Genomic DNA, 26,864 nt, shown 5'->3' with positions numbered 1-26,864 from the left:
TTTTGAAGATGTTCCCATTATCATCACAGCTGTGGAAACAAAACTTACATGAGAAAGCAAAGATGCAGAGCTCCTTCTTCATCAACTTTTCCAGGCAGGCGACCGACTACATGGCAGTAGAATAACACCAAAACCCTGATTTTATGCAAAGAGCTGGTGTGAACATTTTCTTTGGTTTGCCTCCAGAGGGGATAACGGTCTTCCTGGGATTTGGGCCTGATTGTTCACTGTTTTCTCAAAGAGACCTCCCCCAGGGCTCCGGCAGAGTTTGGTTTGTAACTTCTGAGGCTCAGCCCCTGGAGACCTGCCAAGCGTCTGCGTTTGAGTGATACACACTCCCATTTAATGGAAATCTACTGCCCCTGTCCCAAGCACACACAGTTTCAGGCAGGGGGTACTACTCTTTCTTGGAAAATTTCTGCTTCACAGGCGCACAGCTGTTGCCTCTGAGCAGTCATGGGGTTGTGGGATGCATTGGCTCCGCCAGGCATGTGACAAATGCCTGGATATCTCTCACACAGCAGAACCTCTGCATCCTATTGCTCGCATGCAGGGTGGCTCTGAACCTCGGGGTCAGTGAGTTTGTCTGGGCCCAGCCTGTCTGGAGCTGGTAAAGCAGCCAACCCTCCAAATCACTGCACAGCACTCTGTCAGTGCCACCAGGCTTCCCATGTGCTTGGCATGATGACTCAATTAAACCAAGATTTTCAGTCTGTTGCCTGGTGTTTCATTGGCTCAGGTTCACTTAAACAGACGTCTCCATAAGGTCAGCTCAGGAAGGGAATGATACATGAGCCAGAAAAAAAAAGAGTAGTTGCTTAGGGCACTTTTGCCAACCTGATAGAAATGTGCACGGGGTTACTTCACCCCTGCCTGATTCAGCTGATTACACACAGTGGAGAAATGTCAAGGAAAATTTTGGATACCTGTAGATATTATTGTAAAAAAAACCTAAGAAATAGTTTCCTAATCTAGTAAATATGTATCAGTATTTAGCCACTAAATTACATATGTGATTTTGCATCCGGAGGAATGTCAGTTGCTTTCTTCTTGAAGCTTGCAGTGGATAAAGGAAGTCGAACACATTGAATAATTTTAACTGACTTGTGTTACTGGGTACTTACACACTTAAATTTCAGCGGCTAGTCAAGGTGAAGATCTGTTGCAGGCTTACAAATAATCTTTCTGGATATATCTTTGCCTGGTATACTTCCGATCTTTATTTACCGTGCAGCCAGAAAAAACACTTTGCTTGCAGGAAAAGTGCAGGCAGCCCTAAACTTGCACAAAAATTTATTCTCTGTGGCGCTACCATGGCACTGGTACCAGAGGAGACAGTGGTTGGTGTAGATAGGAAAGAAGGCCTCTCTAAAGCCAAGTTGCTTATCTGAATTCTTTTCTTTCTCTCTTATTCCTCCCAAAGGGAATCCTAAGGTTTCACAAGAGCTATGACTGTGGATATAAAATAGCTTGATTTCTTCTCCATGAGCATAAAGGCTCATCCTGTCCCTGTAAGTTTATGGTCTATCCCTAAGTATTCGCTGGGCCTACACTCAAGAGATGGTCAAACAGGACTGACACAATATCAAGGAATACTGATATACCAAGGAGTCAGTCCAAAGCTTCTGGGCTGAACGTCCCAATCTTTACAAGCATCAGGCTACAAATTATGTCTTGTGGCTGTGCTCTATATACATATATGCATGTATAGATATTTTCTGTTACTGCCAGCTTCCATGTCTTTCAATAACAAAGTCTTGCACTCTGAAGGGCAATTGATTGTCACAGAAATTATTTTCAATGTGTTCAATGCGTCTCGAGGTAACCCCAGGACTCCATCCATATTGCTACCACCGTAGTTTCAAAATGAAGTCTTTTCCCATGAGTGCAGCAGAAGGACAAAATCAATTTCCCCCTCATCCCACTGTGTGAATAAAGCTGGGCTGTAGAATGACATCAGCAACATTTAAGCATTTTCTTAGTTCCCTTGGACTGTCTTGAAATTTGAGCATGTGCTTAAAACCCTTTGCATTATTGCATTTTTCAAGGTCAAAGTATTGACAGGGAAGGTAGCCAGAGAGCTGTACTCATCTAACTGGTCTTATCCACAACTCTAAAAATTTTGGTAGTTCAAAAAGCTTTTCACTAATTTGTTTTAACCGATGAACTAAATCTTGGTATTCCTTTTTGTCAGCTGACATTTTGAGTAACTCATGATCTCAAGATAGATGGGATGATGAGAGAAACTAAGAATGCAGTTAATGAGATCCAGGGCCCTCGACATGTTAAGTTGCTCCATACAAGCAAGATGTTAAACCCCAATGATATTTCAGCATGGACCATGCAAATTCCTCTTCCTCTGATCAGGTCTGAAGCCAATGCAGGATTCACTGCCTTATGGCATTGTACTGATGCCAGTAGAGAGTAACCTTAAATAAAAGAGGGTTCTCATCCTCATTCATTGAGTAAATGTGATTACCTTCCAGCTGTTTGTTACCACCCATCTGCCAGGCTACCATCTCCTGACAACAAAGTAGACATGAGGGAACTGGTTTCTGAGCCTCAGCCACTATAAATTAGCCACTGAACAGTCTAGCACCTTAGCACCTAGCGTGAGCCCTCCCTGCTTGGTGGCTTGAACTGAATAGACAATGAGGCACAGCCTGGTGAGGCTGAGGGGGTGGGTACAGGCTACCCACTATTACTTCTGTCCCAGAGGGGTAGTTGATGCTAAAGCTTCCTTCTTATATAAGGGAACAAATACCTGTAAAAGGCAAATGGAAGAGTTCAGTGCTGTACTCCCAGCTGCTGTCACTCAGATAAATAAATGCAAGTGTGCTTGTGGGCCCTGCTGCAGCACCCAGCAAGTAACCTCCCACTCCTCCCAGCTGGGTACCCAGGCCAGCCCACACCAGTGGAACACACACTTGTGGGCTCCCAGTAGAGCTCTGCTACCAGCCACAGCACCAGCTGCTGAAGGCAGAACCAAACTTGCACCAGCAGTGGAGGCTGCTATCCCTGTTCTGCAAGGTCCCACCCAGTGCTGCTGTTTTACCCCAAATCCCTTCATTCCAGATGTGCTAGTTCATATCAGGCCTTTTTCCCATGCTCAACCATCCACAATGTCCATGGTAGCACTCACTCATGTTTCCAATGCTCACCCTTCAAGGAGGCTTCTGCCAATTGCTTTAAAAAATACAAACTCAGACAAAGTTCTACAGAGTTTTGGATGCTCTTATATTTTCTGGAGCAGCTACTAAAGAGTGACATAGAAGATTCTTATTATAAAACCCGCATTTGGATTTTAAATGTTCTTTCCATTTTCCCGTTTCAAGTTTGGAGTTTTATTTTATTGTCGAAGTTTTATTATTGTAATATATTTTTTAATTATTCTTGTTCATTGTTACTTAGCTGTATTGGTTACTAGGTTCATCACTGCTCGGAAACTTCTGTGTTAGATCTGGTCTGTATAAATATCAAAAGGTTTGGATACTTTTCCAAAAGTTTTGAATATGGAAATTGTCTATGTTCCTTGAAAGGAATGGAAGTTAGCATATGAAAGAGGAAGAATCAGTCAAAGCAGGGCAAATTAAAGGACAGACTCTAGTGCATCCCACCTCTGGGAGAATTTCCTTAAAACTGAGACACAGCATCCTAGTGGAGACACAGCATCCTAGTGATTCTGCTCCTGCATAGCTTGGGTTAATTTAAAGTGTTTGGGTTGTATAACCCTTTGTTATCAGGCTTTCTGTAATGGTCAGTGTTACATATCTCAAGCCACGTGAGCTAATTAAGTCAGGAACCGCAATTTTTGGGGCAGTATCATCATCTCAGACTCTGGTTGTGTTTACAGAAGAGGAAAACTGAATTCACTTTTGAAATTTTGTCTGGTTTAAGTTTTTACCCAAACATCTGCATGAGGCCTTTTCAACAGAAAGATTTGGGGAAGGAGGAAGACCTTTGGTAGGAATATTAGAATAAAACTTCTGTCGATGGTCAACACTTTTCAGCACATCTCAAGTAACTCCCTGGAAGACAGCTAAATGACAGTGTTATATGTGCTATAGACTGCAGCCACTTGTATGTCCCTCTATGGCCAGTGAGGTGCCTCCATCCTCACCACAGTGGTCCCAAATGCAGTCACACTGGAAACCTACCCAGGGTAGCTGGGGCAAAGGAACAACTCTCCCCTTACCACTCCACTTGGGCTTGGAATGGATTTGAGTTTGGATTTGAATGGATTTGGTTGTGCCAAGGTCACACCAGGTCCTCCCAAACACAACAGTGTCATGGTAGAGGCGACCCAGCAGAGCACTTGGCTGAGGATACAGGGATAGCCCATGAAATGCTGAAGACTCTTAAGACAAAGAAAACTAAGTCTGAGAAAATCTTACATATTTTGTCTTGAGCTTTTGTAAAAATGGGGGTGTGAGATGAGCTGGATCAGTCCAGAAAGTAGATTTATCTGGAACAGGGAAAACTCTCAAAACCAAATCTCTCTGTGTATCTGGGGAATACCAACGTTAGCAACAGCTGAAGAAGAAAGGGATGGGTCTTCATGTCATGGAGACAGAGTGGCTCTCTGGGGATCCCCTGTTACAGGTGAAGTTACACAGAACTCTTTTAAGAAAATTAATGCCCAATTCTGTCCATTTACTATGCCTATAGAAGAACATTTGGACTTGAATCAACTTTTTGAAGGGCCACTTTTGGAAGCATTCAGATATTCTATCAGTTTTTCTTCCTGTAGAAGAAAAAGACCCATGAAGACTGGTAGTTTAAATAATTTCACACAAACTCACACTTTTGGAAAAAAACTTTGCACCAAAAATTTAACAAGGCTAAATATAATGGTGCAATTTCCTTGTATATTTTGGAGTTGAGTTATTTATGCATAGGGGTGGCAAGCAATTAACAGCACCATCCACTAAAGTATAAATGTTTAATTCACAAAATGCTCAAACAGAACTGACATTAATTAACCATTTCAAATATCTCATAGCTTTTCTAGCTTTTAATTTTTTTTCCTGCCACACACACATATTTGATTCTTAATGCTGGGAAACGCTCCATACCATGTGTGCAGAGATTATAAACCGTCACGGTGTGGTTTGCCTGCTGATACATAGTTAATTCGGTAGCTCTTTCAAGTGAATTTACACCCTTCCATCTTCATGCAATACCTTTGCAGAGGAACTCAGGACACATATCAGTTTGATTACATCAGAAAATGCAATCCAATCTGATGAATTAATCTAAAGTAGAGGAAATTTTGATGCCAGAAACTCCTCCGCATTCTAAATCAGAGCTGAAATGTGGATTATTTGTGTTTCAATATATCCAAGCAAAGCAACAAACTGTGTTCAACTTCACAAGGACAACTTTAATGAATTTTCCCTCTAGGTACAACTGAGTGGAGAATTTTTCCATGTGTAGCAGACGCTTTCTTTTTCTGCAGCACTTTTGTAACTGACAGCATCTTTGTACCTTACTTTAACTTTTTCAAAAACGGGACAGAATTGCTTCACCCATTAGAGAATGTGTAGTTCAATTGGATTGATTTTCAGTTTACATCAGTGGCAAATTTAGTTTAAAGTAATTTACATATAACATAGCCAAATACAGCATTCTGAGTTGAGAATGGATTGTAATTACTAAATTACAGTTTGCTCTCAGTCAATCTTACACCCATCTTAAAGAGTACTCTCATACTTGTTTTCCTTGAGACTTAATTATTGTATACCCTAAATAAGCCATCTTCTAATTCTTGTTTGGCTATGAATAAAAGTTTAAAACATTTACTTCCTGGATTGCTAAGGAGAAGATTTTCAATTTCTCAGCTGTATATTTGTGAAAATATTTGAGCTTAAATAACTTATTATACATTAAGCTGTAATGAATAAAATCGCCATTATTTCTGCTGATGATGAGAGAGGTGGAATATAAATACAGACATGTTGGTCATTTTAAATTCCTTCCTCCCCCTTGAAAATCAATGAAAATGAAATCCATAACTTGCAATCCACATTTAGAATTGTACTTAATAGCTGATGACATATGATATGACCTATGGGAAGAAAATAACAGAAGGACTCTCAAATTGAAGAAATTTGAGCATAGACATCTAGGGAAAATAATCCAAAACTCAGTTATTCCTCAGAAGGGAAAATGAGGAAAGTAATGCTGAAAGAAGCCTGAGGGTGATAGTAGAGTGTATTAAATATGACTGAGCAAAAAAAGAGAAAGGGAAATTTTTGGCTGCAAATTCAAAGACATCACCTCCTAGAAAAGGGAAGAAAAGATTCCACTCCATATCGCTTTGGTGTGACCACACTAGGAATACTAAATTCACTCCTGGGTACCTTATTAGCATCTAAAAGGGCAGGTTCAGTTGAGAGCAACAATAGTGTCTAAGGGATTGTCTGGGCTGACTTTATGGAAAGATTAAAATAGTTTATGGGTGAATTGGGGCACCTTTTATTCCCGTGGAGTAGTATTTTAATTTTTATTCCATCCTTTTTCCTTACATTTTAACAGGCCTACTTAGAAAAGCAAAATATTGTGGGCAAGTGTGTAAAAGCCTGGTCCTAAAGGTGTAAGTATTGGCTAAGCAATGAATGGGGTAAGTTCCAATAGACATCTATGTATGTCAAAAGGGTTAGCAACACCAGTGGGCATAACTTGCAACAGCATGATATTTGTAATGACAAAAATGAAAAAAATAAAGATCATTTGTTGACAGATCTTTTAGGGTATTGATAAATACGATAAATCTCATAAATTAAATTATGCAATTTAATACATTGATAATTTAAAATTATGCTTGCAGAGCACAAATTATTGCACTCAAGAGAGCAATCCTGCTCTGGACAGGAGATGGACTGGATGGCTTAGTGGTTCTGTGTCTTCCTGCTTGCACTGACTTAGAAACCTTAACAAGAGATAGGGTGTTACAAGACACTTAGTAATAAATATGCCCACTGTCTAATGTAGTATTTGGCCAAAGCCCAGATAATTCTGAAGTACACCTCAGGGCCTCATAATGGCTCCAGTGCTAAATATCTTACAGTCTCACCTCTGCCTCACCGCTTACCTCTGGAGGAGTGAAACATTACAGAGTGTAAACAAGAAATCAGTCAGTATTCCTAAGATGCAGCTTCTAACTGTAGCATTGGGGAGACTATTCAGATCTGCTAGAAATGATGTTTTGATCAGTTTTGTGCAGGGTTTAATTCTATTAAAGCCTCCCTGGAACTGTTGCTTTCAGAGAGTTTTGCTGCCACGTCCTCTACATGTGGCATATTCCCCTTCCTCCTTATCCAGGTCCAGGACTTCCATCAGGAGGTGGATCATCATCGCTTCAGTCACAAAAAAGTGTTCAGATCCTTTGGCAGACAGATCTGCCACCCTCTGACACTACAGACACTCAGTAGTGACTGTAGGTGTTGGTCAAAGAGGGCTCCTGCACTGACCCCCAGCAGCTCCAGTGCACCCACTGCAGGATGCTCATCACCTCCCCCTGAAAGCCCTCTCTCCTCCAGCACTCAGAAGGCTTTGTTAGCACCTTCTGCCTGTTGGCAGAATGGTTTGTTTAACCTTCATAGATCATTAAATCTCTATTGATTCCAAGCAATTGGTTCTCCAGACTTCGTTATAAATTACTGATTGGGGATGTGAGTTGCTTTGGCTCTCCATCTGGTGTATTTAACAACAATTTTCAGTGCACGCTTCTCCTGTTACTCTTGTCCAGCCCCTACACAACAGCAAAGCTAACTTAAGCACAAGGCAGAGGTGAGTTTCTACTCTGGGCCATTGCCTGGGGAAGGAGAGGCAACAGATCTGTTGTTATCTTGGATATTAGACTCTCATAGAGGCCCTTGCCCAGTGCGATGGTCTGATCTTGAAAAAACAAAGAGCTTTTCCCTGGAGCTCCCTGGGCAGCTGATCAACCTTTCAGAGAGGCCCACTGAGATTTTTCATTGCTATGTAGAAACCAAAATTTTGCAGACTGGACCTTAGTTTATTATTGTATTAGGTAAGTGCATTGTCGTCCTACTGCAACAAACATTACATCATCTTTTAAACTAGTAATATTTTTAATGTATATATTTTGCTAGGCAACAGACTGATAAAGTTTTTGGCCTTTTAAAGTCATGCAAAATATTTACCAGCTTTGCTATCTGAGCACTATAAAAGCAGTCAGCCCCATGAACATGAAATGGTTCATACTCACGTCAAGCAGTATTCTGTGTGTCCATTACACATCCACAAACACGCACATATATATGAGTATATACAGAAAATTTACATACAAAGGCCTGCTATAGAGAGGGACTGTAGATGTATAAAATCATTATAAGTACTTGTCTCTCACACAGTCCTCAGTGTGTGTGAGTGCCAGAAACTAGACATGACATTCCAGACTGGAATGATGCAAGGAAGAAATATATTGCGTTTATGGAAATCATTCATTTTCCTTGTCTGGGAACCTCTTGAATATAAATAATATTTTCATTTATAAATTTCAAAGTGCTGTCCTAAGAATGGGTAAGAATCATTATCTTAAATTGACAGCTGGAGAAACAAAGAGCAGACTGTTTAAAGCAGCAGTCTAAGGTCACATGGAGTAAATGGAGTCAAACCTCATCTCCTGAGCCTGACTTTCCCTTGAGAGAGCGCACCAGAGAGCACACCACTCACAACTTTATCAGCTGAAACTCTTCAGTGGATATGCTAATAGTATTGGCAACCCCGAGCCTTCACAGATCATGACTGAGTTTTCAAACAATCAGGAAATTTGCTTTAAATGCATAAGATTAAAGCCTTAAAATAAATAAACTTGTGTGTCTTATATTTGTCTTCTGTTATCACAGTCTTTGGTGTATGCTAAGGAAATAGTTTCCAGGTATTTCTATCACCAGAAGATCCAGACTTCTTTTCTTAAAAAAAGAGGTGGGGGTGAGGAGGGCGGGAGGAGGAAGAGCAGTAGTAAGCGAGCAGCTCTTAATACTGTAGATAAAATCTGGAGAGTTTTCAAAACAATGCGGAGATCATACTGGCACATGCTGAAGGCTGTTCTCTTTATTAAGTGATCGCCCCACCCTACTCTAAAAACAGATCTTGCTTTCAGATCCCAGTAATGACTCCAGAGAAGGATAAACATCCATCACCACCTCCGTCTGGATCCTCCAGACCTTTACGAAAGTGCAACAGCTTTGGGTAGAGCTCAGACTATGCCACAGGAGTTGTTGGTCTTTCTGAGTTGTTTTAACCTGAGAGCTGATGTGGCCAGAGTGTAGCAATTCAGAGCAGGGCACACCCCAGCTTTCTTTTGCGATCAGAACCATTCTTCTCCCAAGAAGACAATTGATCATGTTCAGATTGGTAATGTGGGACTAAAACTGCCACACAGAATGTTGGTCCAGCCTGAACTCATTCCTCCTGCTGAAATTTGCTGGTGGATTAAGTCTGTGCTGTGAAGCTTTACATCAGATACTGTTCATCTGCACCCTTCTTAATTCATGAGAAATGAAATTCACTCTGAAGCAGTGATGTTCAGTTTAAGGGTTTTTTCCCTCTTAAGACCTGTCTTTTTCAAATGTCTCCAAATTAGACAATCACTAGGGGCACCGATAGATGTTTTTCTTTTAAGTCAGAGGCACTATTTGCTTTTTCAGTTCCTCTGTTGTTTTATCTCTTATTATGTTGAATCAATTTTGAAAGCTATATCTTCCATTTTAAAGTCATATCCCATTATCTAGGAGGGAATTTGAAAAGGTCGGTGTTAAAAGAAAACACAAGCTAAAACAACCCCAACACTCAAGCCTTCAACACTAACTAACCCATATGATATTGAAGGTTAATTAGACTTTAAGCAAATGCACAGGCAATACATGTGGCATGCTACTGATAAAATTATATTGCTTATAATGAATTAAATTATTGTAGAACCTCAGTGAGGCACTAATCATGGGCAAACCACTGGAAAAATTCTAATGTTTCTTCAGGCTGGGATCTTATTTAGCTAATAAACAAACAATACAATGTAATTTTTGTGTGTGGTCTTCAATAATTTCAGTTCTGTTTTATTCAGTCTTAATGTACTTGCATATATATTGCACAAAATAACAGCTGTAGTACGTGACAACACAGAGATATTGGATGGTCTCTGAAGAGTGTGAATGAGCAGTATGTAGTGGGGTTTTTTATGGGGAGCACAAGATATTATTATTATTGTTTCTCCATGTCTGCCAGGATTTAAGTATTGAAACAGACACAGTAAGTACAGGGTAGAAGCACATATGGACATTTGAAAAACTGGAATTGAGTTAAACATGTTATTCAGTTTTCATTCCTCTCTCAAAGTCTTTAAATTGCATGCTGGTGCACGCTTGCTGGAGCATGAAAAATAAAGTACAGTAATTTCACAACTATAAGGCGCACCCTTTTGACTAAAATTTTCCCCGGAACCCAGAAGTGTGCCTTATAGTCCGGTGCCCTTATCTGATGGGCAAAGTTCAGAAATTTGCCTACCCGGAAGTGCGAGCTGCAGAGGGAGCCGGCAGGGCTGTGGTTGCCAGGTGGAGGCGGGGCGGAGCGGCGGTGGGCATGCCCTGGCCCCATGCAGGCAGGACAGCCCCTCCAGAGGCACCCCCCAGCCCCATGAAGGCAGGACGGCCCCTCCACAGGCACACCCCAGCCCCATGCAGGCAGGACGGCCCCTCCACAGGCACACCCTGGCCCCGTGGAGGGGGCATGGAGGGGTGGCGGGCACAGCCTGGCCCCAGAGACACAGTACGGAGGGGCGGCGGCCATAGCCCGGCCCTGGAGAGGTAGCGGCCATAGCCTGGCCCCAGAGAGGCGGCATGGAGGGGCGGTAGGCATGCCCCGGCCCCGCTGGGTACAGACGGGCCTGGGGGCCCATGGCTGCCAGGTTGAGGCAGGGTCCCATCCAGCAACTGCGCGGGGAGAGCTGGGGGCGGAGCCTCACTGGAAAAAAAAAGTGCGCCTTATAGTCCAGTGCGCCTTATATGATCAACAAAGTTGTGAATTTTGCCGACTCCCGGGAGGTGCGCCTTACGGTCTGGTGCACCTTATGGTCATGAAATTACTGTAAGTGTTGTGATTGGATCTCATTTTTAGCAGAAAAGGTGTAAATATGTGCCCTGTATATAATATGGGCATGTAATGTGCTCTGCTAATAAATAAATCAATCTGATCCAAGAACCCAGTTCTTGTTTTTTAGATAACTTGTTGATAGACTCTCATAAAGGCAATTGCTCAGATTTCTTCATGCTGTAACCCTTGAAAATGTTACAAATGCTTTTACAACAGTAAGTCTGAAGACACAGCAGCACACAGAATCCATACTGCTAACACATGAATGTCCTTTACCATTTGCAGAGTCTTGAATCATTTCCATTATATTCATCCCAAAGACACAAAACACATTTGACATTATCACTGTTTCATTAAGTAAAATTTCACTATGTGGTCTCTCAGGCAACCCTCACCCTCCAGATCTCACCTATTTGACTTTGCTGTTTCTCAGAGCTCAAAATCCAGACAAATGAAAACCTTATATTTGAAAGAAGTGGGAGGAGAAGGACTTGGGGAAATAGAGAATAATTCATCCTACAAACTTTGGTTTGATGGTACTTGGATACACTAAGACATATGCTTCTTGAGAACCTGTTGTGGAGCAAAAGTCACAGATGACTCGCAGATGTGTAATCACAATATAAATACAGTTCTGCAAAATGTTTAATCAAAAGGAGCAGGCAGCATGGAGTCATCACAACCTTAACTCAAGCTCTTAAAGATAAGGCAATAAAATCTCTTAAAACAGATAAGTTGCCTCCCATTTCAGTTGATCGTTAAACTTATTCCATCTGTTTGGGGTTGCAGCCCTGACTGACTCCCTCTGAACAGAAATTTATGTATGAAAGCATCACCGAGGCAGTTCTGTCTGACCCATGATTAAAACACACACAGAGATACCTGTTCAGACTGTTACACAAAAACACATTTTCTTCCTTTTGCATACCTTCAAAACACATCCTTCTTTTAACCCAAGTCCTTAAAAAGGGTGTCCTTGTCACTGCAAAACTGAAGAAAATGCTGGAAGTTGGAGCACATCTTTTAACAGTTTCCAGGCAGTCTCTTTCAGCCTGGAGCAATGAAGGGTCTGGTAAGCTGCCTTCCATCTTCTCTACTATTCTTATCTCTAGTTCTGTTTCTAGGGTCAGTAAAAAACATACAGAAGTGATTAGGCGGGAACTAGCTCTGGGGGATTACACTATTTGTCAAAGTAGTAACAGTGAATTCAATATGCGTAAATCTCTTCTCCCTGTGCAGTAGAGCTGTGCTCTGGAGTACCAGTGGGATACTGATAGGAGTCATTTCCTAGGCAGTTTACCTTTGGGGGAGGTTTGTGGTTGATATAATAAGAAAACCATTTTTTAAAAACCCACAAGTTGCAATGGACAGTCCCACGGGCCCTTTCTGCCAACAAAAGCGGCTGATTTACTTTGCATTTTTATCAGTGACCCGGGGAAAAAAAAATAAAATCCTTGCTAAGAAATTCAGCAGATGACACAAAGACTGGGGATGAAGAAAGAAGAGAGGTCACTGATGCGGACTGAGCTATTAGTAAGCAAACAGCACATTTTCTAATCCACCCCAATACAAGATGCAAAGCAACTGTGACTGTAGTAGGTCATTCTAGAATATGACTCTGTCCTGGAAAGTAAAGAGAGTCTGATCACAGAAAATACCCATTCCCTGAGGAGTTTAGTGGCCAAAAGACCAAGTCTAACATACGAATGAAAGAACTTTTGGACACAGAGGTTGTCTCCTGGGATGTCCAGGGGCACTTAAGGGCTGCCAGCATATAAGCTCCCAGTAAGGAACACCTGTCTTCCATGTTGTGGTGTCCCAGAGGTTGCCATGTGGATGTGTGAGTCTGGTCAACAAGCCAAACAGCTTTAGCCCACCACATCACCTTTTAAGTATTTCAGGCATGGTCTTGATGCAGCCAGTTCATCCCATCCTAGCATCTAGGGTGGGCTAGAAGGGTGTTAATAAGCTGTAAAGCAGAGTAGGTGAAGAAAATTTGCCTTGTGTAGTAAAAGGCCAACACTTCATCACTGGGAAAATGAAGAGATGGGTTTGATCAGACTGTAAGAGCAGAAGTTTGTACTGGGCTGTGTAGTACAAAAGATGGAGGTGTAACAACACTCAGAAGCTACAAGCTGAAACTGGGCAAGATCAGACTAGAATTTAGAAGTCCTGATGTTTGACTGCTGGAAGGTTTTGCTGGACTCCCTGGCCCTAGCAATTTTTAAATTTGAGATTAGATTCCTTTCAGAAGAGCATCAGATACATGCCAAGCACAGCAATATATTTGGCGTCCTAATCCACAATTTGATTAAACCCTCTGATTTTTCCTTTCTCTTCCTCCATTCCAAAACACTTGATTTAGAGGGGGCACCCCCATAAGAGCATCAGAGATGTTTCTGTTGATTTCTTTCCAAGCAGATATTTCAGAAGACAGTCATAGACTATGCTAGGTGAGGTGACAAAGGAATTCAACTCCCATGTGATACTATATTGTTGGGCATGATAAGGATTTAAGACAGGCCTGAATGGAAAAATCATGACAGCTTTCTTCCTTTGTACAGACCAGGATTAAATCTGGCACTTGAACAAAGATATGTATTTGGCAAATATATTTTGGATGAGAGCAAGAGTGTAAACATGCATCTATCTGAGGGCCCCTCTAGAATGGGAAGTGTCACTTGGGGTTGGGGATCCAACAGTGGCTCACCTAATAAAATCAGCTGGGGATGTCAGTGTATATAGGAATTTAGGTGTTCATACATAAGTATATGAGGTTATAATAGGCTCTTGGAAAGCTTGGAAGCTTACACAGTTATTGCTTGTTATTTTAAAATGTTAGTGTGGGTTTCAAGCTCATGAAAGAAGTGCAATTGCTGGTGAAGACCTGTCTAGCCACACAAAGGAAGAGCAAGAAATTCAGGTTCTTCCATCCCACTCAGCCTTGCTATGGAGGAAAGACCAGCTTCTGGTAAGTTTTGGTTTTTATGAACAATTTAGCCCTCAGGGCCCTCCAATGGTCTGAGCCAACTTGGATGCCTCCTTTGTGATACAGATATATGTTACCAGCCACTCTTTTTTTTTTCCCTTATTTGCCTTCTTATTCTTAAAAAAAAAAAAAAAAAAAAAAAAAAAAAAAAAAAAAAAAAAAAAAAAAGTGCTGTAGCACAGAGTTTGAGATTGTCAAATGCTCCCAGGGATATTTACAGACCTTCCACTACACCTGTAGTTACTGTATCTCACTGGAAGGACTCAAGGGAGATACTTTGGCAAAATATGTCTCTTTAAATGTGCCTCTATGCTTTGGATGGTGAGATCATCACTTTAGGACTGGTGGTTTCTAAAGAGTTTGACTTGTAACTCCTAGCAGGTTCAGTCACCATTTGAGTGCCCCCTCCCAGCAGCACACAACTAGAGCCCAAATGATTTCAGCTTGGCTCTTCGCAGATTCTGTGCCTTACTGTGAAATGTTTACACATTAATTCCAGCTAGGAGGAAAAAATCAAGCTGTTCAGGGAAATATGCTTTATTTTAACTTTTACTTTAGCTCCTATCATTATAAAAGGGTGTAAGTTGGTTTCTGGGCTGGATGAGCCCAATGGAGCTGATGACCATTAGTACTGCATTAAAGCACTGAAGTAAGAAGAAAACAACCCAACTTCCTGTAAACATCTGATTTAAACAAAAAACCCCACACCGGTGGTTAAAAGCTGACAGAAATTATTAGCAATAAGCTCTCTTGCATAGAAATAGGTTTATTACCATCTTTTCCAACCTAAACAATTCTATGATTCTATGCTATCACAGCAGCTGGCATAAGCCTGGCATGGTGTCACCTCTCCACTTGATCCTAGGAAAAATACCAGCCAGTCAGGGTGTATTCACTTCTCAATCCCTGCATAACCATATTCCCATTGACTCCTGCAGAAGTTTTGTGTATGTGCAAGTGTTAAAAGTGTGGTCCAAAAAAGGAAAACCAGTCAATTTTGCCTTTTCAGATGGCAGACCTTTGAACAAGGATACGGCTGCCTTTAGAAGACTGGCGTAGAAGGGCTGTATTTTGTCACATCACTGAAAGCTAATAGAGGCTACCCAACAAGGAAAGAATAAATTAATTACAAGTCACATCCATAAGAAGTTCTTAGGTAAAATCAGGTTTGTTAGATGGTGTAGTGGTTTATTTTGAGTTTTGTTTGTTTGTTTTTCAAAACCAACAGGAATTTACCCTCTGCATGATGCACTGCCTGCTTCTGGGTCTGCCCACACTCAGATTTCAAAGCATATAGTGTTTGGTTGCTTTTTTTGGTTGAGGACTTTTCCGTATGCTTGCACTCTAAAAGAGTGCCATAGATTACATGGTCCATAAGCAGGTTACAAGGAGAGAACACAGGTCTGCATTTAGGAAAACATCTTTAATCCCAATAGGACAAACTTCAAATATTCAGCCTACAAACTTTTGCATTATTGACTAGGTTAAATGTAGGGACAATTCCTGCAAATATCAGGGATGTTCACAGGGGAACAAAACTGTTCATAGTTAAATTTAAAAGTGAAGCAAAAGGACCTGTAACAGAACCTGAAAGTTTGCAGGACTGGGCTTCAGGTATGGGTTTGGTGTAATGAAAATCCAGTAGTTTTTGCATTTATTCTAAAAGACCAAATCATGCCAGATTTTGTCTCTCTAGTTGAAAGGAGGTGAAAAATACTGACTATAAAAGAGGTGAATGAAATGGTCTATAAGGATTTATAGGTAACACAAAAATCGCTATTGAAACAATGATCCCCTCGCAGCTGAAAATATTGACCTTTGCTGAAGAAATTCACAAGTCCTGAACAGCGTTTGCTGCTTAGTCAATTGAAGGAAGCAAAATACAAAGAGAAAGGTCATATTGACTTAGTATAACAATCTCAATGAATCTTGGCCCTCTGTTTTGCACTTCCAGTGGAAATATGAACTCAGTGGCTCATTCCCTTCCTCTCTGTGCTGATTACAAAAATATAGGTAGAAGGAATAAGCTTTTGCTCAGCTTGATCCCCCATGTCTCTGCTTAAACAGAGTATAAAAAAAAGCCTCCTTATTTTTAGACAAAACATTTACTAAAAGGAGCTGTTGTTGACAAGAAAAGTCACACATATTTCAATATTAAACATTTTCAGCACTGTAAGTATGAGGGGAAAGGTAAGTAATTTGAGAGTCACAATCAGTAAGGAAGATACCGTGAAGGATTTCTGTACAGGGAATATTTCTCTGCCTCCAAATAGCATTTGTTATGTGCTAAACCAGAGTATATTTTGGGACTTCTGTTGCTTATAGGTGTACCAGTCACGGACCAGCATTCAAGTGAGTAAGGTGCTGTGCAAACACAGAACAGAAAGAAAAATCTAAGCCAAGAGCTCAGAGACTGATGCAGACAGACAGCTGGGGGAATAGAAGGAAACAGTGACATTATAATATTTGAGTTCTTATTTCAGATAAACAGTGACAGGCACAATGACAAAATTTTTTGCATTTTTTTAAAGCTGTTGCTTCCACTGTCAGCCTCAACCCTACCATCCCCCAAGCCTAAATGAAGTAAATCAGTCTGCTAATAATGACTGAGCTGCACTGGCAGTCAAGGTCGGAAGTCTAGTGAAAGACAAATGGTTAAAGTTTACTAAGCTGTTACAAACCACCGAAAACAGGTCTTAAAATGGAATGTGTCAGGCAAGCCCTTAATAACAGGTAATACTACCAGCCCCACCCATAATTATGGTACTCGTCTCCCCACCCTCTGAATGTCACTCGTTTCCATCAATTGCAGGCTTTTCAGAGCACAGACAGTGCCTTGGCAAAGTCTGCACACTGCCTTGCAAAAATGGGGTGATGTTTTTTATCTGAGCTTCTGAGAAGCTGCTGCAATACATGTATTAAATAATAACCATGCAAATAATAGCAATAATAACAAAACAGGAGTATCAGCCCTGTGCATATCCAGCCATGCCGATGCTATCATATTCCCTGTACTGTTTCAGGCAACCTTGAAAGACTGTGTGTAGATGTATTGAAAGGAATACATTTATGGTACATCACATAGTCCCCATTAGGAGATTTTTATGATCACATTACTATGTGCTTTGTCTTCAAACGGAGACTTCACTGGCTTTTCCACCCATAAGCAACAAAAAATACTTGCCGCACTCATTATCAGTCTCTTGGTTCAGATATTCTCTCTGATGTATAGGTGCTTCATTTTGTTTCTCAGTTCCAACAAGACATAATATTGTCACCTTTTCCGTAACAATTTCCTTATACTTCTGAAACTAGGCAACAGTCAAGGATAGTACTATGAGCCTGAAACTGGTACATACTAAGAAATATTTTAGATGTAAAGAGATGGCTAAAGATTTTTGTTCAGTTGTTATTTTACACATTTACTACCATTTGGGTTAGAGAGTTTTTTAAAATTCTATTAGATAATTACATTATCTTACAAGCCTTGTAATCTGTTTGTTCGGTTTAGGAGAACTTAAAGAGTGTGCAAATCACATGGAAACTTCTATACTTGCTGATTTGATACAAGGTGATTTTTAAACATCTGATTCAATGTTCAAGAAAGAATAAAAAAATAAATATATGGGATGAATTGTCAAATAAATAGGGTTTGTGAAGCAAATTAGGGAAGACTTTGAGAGACTTAGTGCCTCAGTGAACAAGCTCCTGTGTATTTGTAATAATATAACTCATAAATCACAGTAAATCAAGTGTAGTGCTTTGATTTGTGAAAGAATTATGAATTTATGCAAGAATATCCTCCATACCGAGCCCTCACACTACCAAAAGGTCAAAATCCAAAAGGGTTAAGTATTGACTGACAAGAGGATGAAAGGGAAAGCAACAGAATGTGGGTGTATAAAGGTCTTGAGGGACATTCCTAAAAGTCAGTATCAGTTTTTACACTTCTTGCACAGGACCAGATATGAATTTCAAATAATGAATAGATTCAGATCATCTGTACTTTTCAAAAACGTGAAACTCATATTTATCTCTGCCCATGCCAAAAACTTTTCTTCTTTTTTCTTGCTCAAGCCTCCATTTTTGAAAATTCATACCAAAAAGTTATCATTTTTACTCTTTTTCACCTGTTTTCATCTGTTTAGAACATCATACCCTCTCCTGTCTTTCACCATATAATTTGTACAGTCACTTACTTAATTATGCAGTTTACAAAACAACACATGGGTGAAATTTGCTAGCCACCTGGTGTAACAATTTGTTAGAAAGAAATGGGTTTGAAAGCAAAAAAAATACTCGGGTGCTGGCTATTTCCAGCACCACCAAAAATGCTTTGGATCCTAAAAGCAACAAGCAGGTTAGTGAGTTACATAAATGTGCCGCTGCCCCTCAGCCCAACTACAGCAGGGCCTTAAAAGGGACTGTTAAAGGACCTTCCATGATGGCAGTGGCAGGATGAGAGACTCACAGGGTGAGGGGCTGACTACAAAAGGCCCTTGGCAATTTGTGTTCCACTTTCCTTTTCCTAGGGGCAGGATGTTTCAGTAAGAGAGAGTTTGCTGGCAACCTGATCCTCCCTGGAGTTACGGAGAACTTCAAAGGAGATGTGCTGGCAACCGATGTCCCCCCTCCCCCTGCTGGGTTTTTCCCATTCACACTGTGGATGTCTTCCACAAAAGACCTCCTGATCAGCTCCTTCTTCTTTCCCAGCACAAACTCAGTCATATTCGAGTCTCTTAGTAGCATGCACCACATCAGGAAGCCTCACTGTGTTGTTTATGTGGCAGAATGGCTCCACTGTGCAGTGGTGTTAACCACCTTAAAAAAAAATCATTTGAGAAGTTGTCTGGCTTCTAAATGGGAGCAAGAATTTGATGGTTGAGAAAGGCAATGGAGCAAGACTGGGAAGAGAAAGGAAGAAGCTTATGAGGAAGAAAAAGCTACTAACCCAGCCTTTTGACTTAGGGCTTCCCAGAAACCATAGAACCTTTATCTCTGTCCCAGAGGATTTCACATGCACCAGGGATAAATAAATATGTTGGCAAAGTTGGCAGAGCCCTTTCCCCACTCTTGCTCTAGAGGTTTTGGTGCCTAGAGGTAAAAGCTTCACTCAAAGACACTTTCCAAGCCATCTCTCTGTACTAGAGGAAATCCCATGCAAAGAAAGAGAGCCTGACTTGTCCAGCTCTACAGAAGAGCAAAAGACGAGCTCAGAAATCGTAAAGCCATGTCCCAGCTCAAAGCCCTCCAGCCACAGAGCATCCATGGCCTGAGATGTGGCACAACCCTCTCTGAACTGGTGAGCGAGCTGGCTCAGGATGAGCTGCAGGGATCCCTGGACACACATAGCAGTACTTCCACACGCTGTCTCCCCTCCAGCCCCAAGGATGCTGCCTGACAAGTTATAGCCAGTGATGCTGCTGTAAATGGCAGTATCTCTGCGAATGACTTAATTCAAATCATTCTTCTCTGGTAGTGCACAGGGAGAAAGGTGGGTGGAATAAAAAAGGCTGAGCCAACTCAGTAGCAAATATTGACATAATAACAGAACATTATGGTACAAACCCAAACAGTGAACAGGTGAATCTATGGATGACTATGGCCCAGGAAAGGGCGTCAAACTCATGCATTCATGTTCATTCACTTTTCATGCTAAAGAATATGCCTGCAAAACTGGAACCTTTGTAAGCACAGGCTGCTGAAAATTCGAGGAGGTGAATAAAAAAACAGTAATGTATAATTATGCAGGAGGGCAGATATTACCAGATACAATAAAGCACTAATGCAATTGTTCAGTTTGGGGCTTGTTGGTTTGTTTTTAATGAGAATACTCCTGCTGACATCCCTTAACTCTCAACAAATGCTTTCTTGATTGGGTGTTCAGCACCAGCAAGAATTAGGCTCACACTCAACATCCACAGTAAAGCTTAATCTTGAGCCACATTAGCTCATGAACAAAAAATAATCTCTTATTTGTTACAGTCATATATACAGCAATACAAAGTTGGCAGTCACACTACCTGCATTGTACAGGCTGTACTACACTTAAATATCTGCATTTCTCCTCTTCTTCATATTTGTTCTTTGCTGAGGGAGGAGTGGTTTATGATGGAAAATAAACAGCTTGTTGTTTCTTCTCTCCCCCTCCATTTAATTAATCAGGTTGCATCTGCTTTCTTAATGATGCCAACCATGATTTCCACTGTGTAGTGTTTTGTTGTGGAAAGTTGCTGTTCTCCAACACTCGCATTTATGCTTGGTAGGCCCAGGTCAACCATAGTTTCTGAGTTTTCCTGCTGAATGCCAAGCAAGGAGTTTTACTTGACAGACAGCAAATTTGCGGAAGCACCTACTAGCGGGAGCGAGGGAGGGTGTGGAGTAGTCCATTAGCTGCCTAAATAACCTGAAAACCTGTCCTGCTTCAGATCTCCAGTTTTGATTTGTATTTTCCTACCCTGTGTGATGTGGTCCTGACAACCTCAGCCAGGCAGTGCTTGGGTACTTCCAGCAGCATTAAGCAGTTAGATGGATGCACAAGTTACAAATATTGATCCACTGCCCCCATTGAAATCATCCACAAAATATGGACATCCTTTGAGAACATGAATAGCACCCTGACTCTTAAAAGCAAAATACCAGTTATCTGAGAGAAAGAGCCTAAAGCACCTCTCATTTGTGGCACCAGCTTTATCTAGGAGAAAGGAGACACTAGGCTGTGGAAATACCTGCAAGGAAGTTTGCAAAAGCGCATTTTCACCCTGTGCTTCATATGCAGAAATGCTATATTATTTACTTACTTGCATGATGACTGGGAGACACATTAGCATAAACTATTATGGAGATACATGCCTCAAATTTAGGAATTCATATCCCAGTTGTTACTCTGAGAAAATTGCTATGGACATAGACAGAAGCTGAGCCAAACTAACAACTTAAAAATCAGATCTCTGGAGTAGACATGAAGAAGCTGCAAACAGGAGTTTGATACAAAAGCAGCCTTAAAACTAGAACCATTTTCACTAATGTGGTATATATATCTTTGCTAAACTGATTATACATTTTCTTCATTGGGCAAAAGGGATTTAAGGCATGCAAATTCTATCTGAGGGATGAGTTGTGTAACGTCACACTTGCTCATGAGTAATCTCATTGACCTCCTCAGGCCGTCTCATGTGAGCAGGCGCCCCTCATCACTGCTGCAGGGTTTCAGTGCCTTTCTGCATCTGCACCACCCTCCAGGGCAGCCCCGCGCCTGCCCTTCTTCGGCACCGGGGCTTGGGCAGGCTCCTCTGAGCACCACAACGCCGCGCCGAAGCAGAGGGCAGAAGCATCCTATGTGAGGCATTAGTTTGATTAGTTCTCTTAGGATACGCACAATACATTTTTTCACGATCGTAGCAAGTACGTTTCAAGGTTACCCTATGAGAATAATCAATCTTTTAAAACACACAAGTTCTCTAATTAGATTTGCAAAGAAAACAGAAAAAAAAAAAAGCAAGCAGCGCGTGTGCCGTGGCAATGAAAAAAGCTAGTAAAGTCAGCACAGCTGAGCCCCTAAGTTTGTCTTTTCACCCAGTTTCAGACAATTAGGTCTGTTAGCAGTTAAAAAAAAGGGAGGTGGGGGAAGATAAGAAAAAGAAGCACGTGCTTAATTTTTACAACACAGTGCTCAAATGAAGAGACCACTTAGCTTAATCTAACTTCCCATCTTCGTAGCCTGAAGAATGCTGCAACAAGCTACTAGTACATGCCTGTAAGGTAACTAGTAACTGGCTTCCATAAACACTACATTTACCAGAAGAAAAAAACAGTAAAACCCCGTGCTTAGTTCATTGCTCATTATACAAGCCAAATTGCAAAGAGATTTTTTTTTCTCTGCAATGAAGTAAATGGAAGAGCCAACACATACAAATATGCATCTGTTACTAATGAGATGTTTACAGCCCCTGCCTTGCCAATTGCACGTATGCAATACCTTGCTGCGTCCTTACCTATAGAGCTCTGGTTAAGATACAATAAGTGCAAATTAATGTCTAAACAGACATTATCTCTTCAAGTCTGGACATGGTTTGAAGACTTGTTAAATATTTTTAAATGCCACAGCTTTATACTGAAGTTTTAAAACCCTTTCTTCCACTCTTTGCTGATGGTAAAAATGTTCGGGGGACAGGATAAGATATTTATAATAACAGGACATTTGCTCTGCACTTTGTTTTAGCATGTGGGGAGAATAATAATTGTATTCAGACTTGAAATGGTTTGGGTTACGCAGTTCAGAGCACAAGCACCTGCAGCAAATTAATTTGTTGTAGCACATTTATTATCTCATAGCTTCTATGTAGGCTGCAGCTGTTGCTATTATGTTAATAATGTTTTTATCACCACTGTATACAACAGGTTATGGTAATAGAGAAATTTTGGGGCATGGGGTGTTTTTTATATTTTATTTCATTTTATTTTATTTCTCAGAAAGAAAAAAAGATGGGGAGAATATAACACATAAGCATTGATCAGGCATTTAGCCTTCTGTTTATTAGCTGATTTGAAAGAGAATGGGCAAGAGAAATTAGAAAAGAGTAACAATAGACAAAGATGGCGCGTGCAGAATTTGTGAAAGCAAAAAAGAAGAAGAGATGGAAAAAAAGAAAAAAAGAAAGAAAGACCAAACACCGCAGTGCTGGGGTGGTGAGTGTTCGGGTGGGGGCGGGGAAAATGCTGCAGTTTTCATGAAATAATAAGGTGGAAAAAAAGGCATACAAAGAGTAGGTTTTTCATTGTCTGTAAAATATAAACACAGATGAATTCTGTCTTTGGTTTGTTCATGCTTTTCACTCTGCACAGCAGGGATGTTCTTAAGAAGTTGCCCTCTGCGAAATTTCACTAAATGGAAACCGTGGACCCTGCATGATGCGATTATAATCACACCAGCCATTCTTTTTACATAATTTTTTGTTTAAAATCCAGTAATGCTTCTTGTTTTTAAAACATATATCTATATCTATACATGCATCTAAAACAGTGCTGGTTTACGTCCCCTTAGCAAAGTGCAAGCTGTAGCTATAACTGGCTGTATCCCATCCGCAAATCTCCATGGACTCAAAAACAATATGAAAATTTTTAGCTGACAAGAACATGTCTGCTGCCTGCAGTCACTGCAATAGCTCACCATGTTGCCTACTAACCAAAAGATCAAAAATTATCGATTTCATGGCGCTGCGTGCTTGGGATAGAAAAGCTACTTTAAAATTTGCATTTTTTAAGAAATGAATTAAGAGAAAAGACTCATGTTTTAGAGCACTTTGGAACGTAAAATTGGCTTTATGTTTTAATCTTATCAATGATTTACTATAATTCTATTATTTTTAGCAGCTGGGGTCTGGAAATGATTTTTTTTTTGCCGATGAATTTAGGATTTTGCCGCAGTATACATCTGCAGTCCCAGAATCCTCTGGTAAGATAATCCCTCCTGCGATGGGGAAACGCCTTTAACCTTTTCGTGAATGAAAAATATGCAACCATTTTGAAATAAAAAGGGGAAAGAATGATGATTTCTAAGAGCTGGGATGAAATTTACTGTGAATTGAAAGAGCAAGGAAAGGAAAACATACTGTAATCACGTTGAGGCGTTGGAGTTTCTAGCTGTTGTCTCCATCACTCCTACCCTTTCTCCAACGGTGTCCGTAAATATGACTGGAGTGTGGTGTCACCCACATCTCACGCGGGTGAGAAATCGAGAACCACGATGTTCAGAAACACAGCGCTTCCTTGCCATAACTGCACAAATGCTACAAGCACCACAATCTTCATGCTGCAGGCTTTAAGGAAAATTTTGATTACTGGTCATTGAAATTCATTTGACCAGTGGATTCTTAAGTTGATCAGGCTGTGTTAAGGGAGCCAAGCCTCTAGAAAGCATGAGGTGTTTACAGCTGCTCAGGGCTTTCAGCTAGAAAGGGAGAGGGAATTCTTTTGCGGCATAAGGAAATTCTGAAGCCCTAATCCATGTACAGCCTTGTTCAAATGAAACTACTACTCTGATAGTCTCATATTTTCAGACTGCACGGTAATTAAGAAAGAGTGTCTGAACAGAAAAATTGTGTCTTAATGATTTACTATCTTATGTTTTAAGATTATATATTAGAGCAAATTACTCGGAATAAGGAAATCTGACCTAAAGCTATTGAAAGAAAAAGGTAAAATTATAGATCAGCTCCGTTCTTAAAGACAGCTTCCTACGGGTACGGCTATGTATTTAGAGTAATGACAATTAAAGGGTTACAACTCTCAGAAACCAGAGGTTTCATGTGGACAGAGTTTGATTAGGGGAGAAGGAGGTCAGTGTCATACCTCTGCAACTGGAATTGTTTTCTCCTGTGTTTTTGGATGTCTTTTCTGCCAGGGTGCCTCAACACAACCATTGCAATTGTTTTAAATGAGGCATGTGAGACCCATAACCATTAAGAGACAGGCACACAGAAATTTTAAAGAAAAACTTAGGTGCTGCCATAAACGTGATGATGACAACGTTTTGATCACTATTGTGGATTTTTGCCCACACAATCATGCATTAAATTTTGAATATAAAGCCATCTTGATATTTGTTTGGCTAGTAGTAATTAAAACGTATGTATTGGAAGATGCAATGCTTCATGTTTAGTCTGTTCCATTGCTTAATATGCCAGTGATCAGATATTCAGATGAGTAATGAATGCCTCAGCTACTTATATCAGCTGGAGACTTTAACCTTAGTTTCTGAAATGTACCTAATAAACTGTTGTAGGAATTCATGTGTACTGAATTAAAGAAGGAAGTATTAAGGCATACTGCATTATCCAAAATGAACACGAAAGGAAAGAACAGCTTTTTTTTTTTAATCAAATTGGTGGCCAATAACAATTCTATTTCTGATGCTTGCTGCAACATTTATAGACTACTGTAATTTATGTCATTTTAACCAATTAACAAGATTTTTTATCATTATCTTCTGTACTAATTTATTACTAATTTGTGGGGTCTTTTTTTTTTCTTCAAGATCACCTGAATACACACACTTTTTTTTTTGCATAATTTTTGAGAAAAGTAAAATCTCACCACTATTTTTATTTTGAATAATTCTACTTTTCTTTGTTCATAAAGAACAATTTTTTTCCACTAAAACGGAGCCTGAATGGCATAGCTATTTACTTTAGCAAAGAACTTGATGTGTATTAATACAACGTAGGTCTCAAGTATGAGGGAAAAGTTACATTGATTAGTCCTGTGTCTCAAAGAGTGCTTAAATATCACAAGCATCCCCTTCTTTTTTCCCCTTCGCTCCTGTATGAAAGTGAGACTGCGTGACTTTTTTAATACTCTACAACCTCACTTTGCTAGAAGAAGAATCCTTTTTTTCTTTCTGGTTAAGAGGATCAGAATGATGTATCTTTTTGCTGACAAGTGAATATATATTTAGTCAGGGTCTGAAAAAAATATCTGTAGTTGATTCTTGAATATGTTCCTAGAGCATGCACAGTCAGAAGCCAATTATGCATACATTTTTAAGATCCATATGGGAAATCAAAGATTCAGGCCCAGAGCCCTAGATATTTCTGTAATTGGTAATTTTGCTTTGTCCTCATATTAGTACACAGCTACTCATTTGTTACTATGTTCCTTACAAACATAGTAATACATCAGGATTTCAGGAGGAAAAGTGACCATCTAAGTTTACATTTAACTGTTTCTTATTTTGAGTTAATGGGTTTTCTACTTTTTATCATACTAAAAGTTGACTCTTCAAAAGTAGTGCTAAGGATGAAAAAAAAAAAAAGAGTTAACAAAAAGATTTCAATCATTATCTTTTAAAATTCAACCATGAGGCTCTCCTTTGCACCGAGGATTTCTTACTGCAAGGATACACAATGGACATATTAGGAGACTGCTTGACCTTTTGAAAAAAAAAATGTCTGCAGCATATTCTTCTAGTAAACTGCCACTAAAACAAACCTATTAAAGTATAAAAGAGCTCAGAGGAAACTTCTGAAGCTGCATAGACACACTCAGTGCTTCTTGGGAAGGAAAGGAAAAAGTAGAAGAGGAAGAATAAGCGGACTGTTCATAAATTTACTAATGAAGCCCTGCACTGTAATATCCCATATAACATTTACTCTTCTTGTTTTGACAGTGGAACTTGACACACTGTATTTTTAAAAAATTAGGAATACAAAATGTATTTTGGAAAAATTTTTATAATTGAGAGAACACTGACAAGTTAATCATAATTGCAATTCTTCTATTAAGATACTTGTTTTTCTGGAGTAGGGGTTTGGGCATTTTTTAAGGTATAATTTTACAAAATGTTTAGCTACCTAATAGCTAAAAATTGCAAAGCTGATGCGAACCAAATTTTCAAGCAATATGTCTAGATGCAAAACTATCCTAAACACTTTGTAGTGAAACAAACAGAGATTAAAATTACAACAACCCATGCAGAAGAAAAGCATCCAAAAACCAACAAGAGCTAATAATTAGGTACTAAAGGCCTTACAAAATTTATATATATATATATATACACATATATAAATTGTATGTTTTAAACCTGTTTTTAAAAGGTCTAGTTCCAGTTGTCCTCGTCAGGTCAAAAAGAAAAGCGGTCCGCAGTTCAGGGGCCAGAAGCAAAGACATGGACTGTACCCCTCCTGCTCCTGCAAAATCCAGGCTCCAAAAGCCCCATCCCTGCAGACCTCAGGGGGTGGGATGGCACACAAAGAGGCTC

At 40.1% G+C, this 26,864-nt stretch overlaps 1 long non-coding RNA gene across 3 annotated transcripts in view; it reads right to left on the bottom strand.

The window, feature by feature from the left end:
* LOC117005992 overlaps positions 1-26,864 on the bottom strand; it is a 109,415-nt gene extending 82,551 nt beyond the window's left edge. For all 3 annotated transcript variants that reach the window (XR_004419935.1, XR_004419933.1, XR_004419936.1), the window contains exon 1: positions 26,688-26,864. This is a non-coding gene — a long non-coding RNA (uncharacterized LOC117005992). The remainder of the gene's footprint in view (positions 1-26,687) is intronic.

The sequence above is a fragment of the Catharus ustulatus genome, chromosome 1, assembly GCF_009819885.2.
Source record: "Catharus ustulatus isolate bCatUst1 chromosome 1, bCatUst1.pri.v2, whole genome shotgun sequence".
Classification (NCBI taxonomy): Eukaryota; Metazoa; Chordata; class Aves; order Passeriformes; family Turdidae; genus Catharus; species Catharus ustulatus.
The sequence above is the reverse complement of the archived record's forward strand: the minus strand, read 5'-3'. Positions and strand labels throughout refer to the sequence as shown.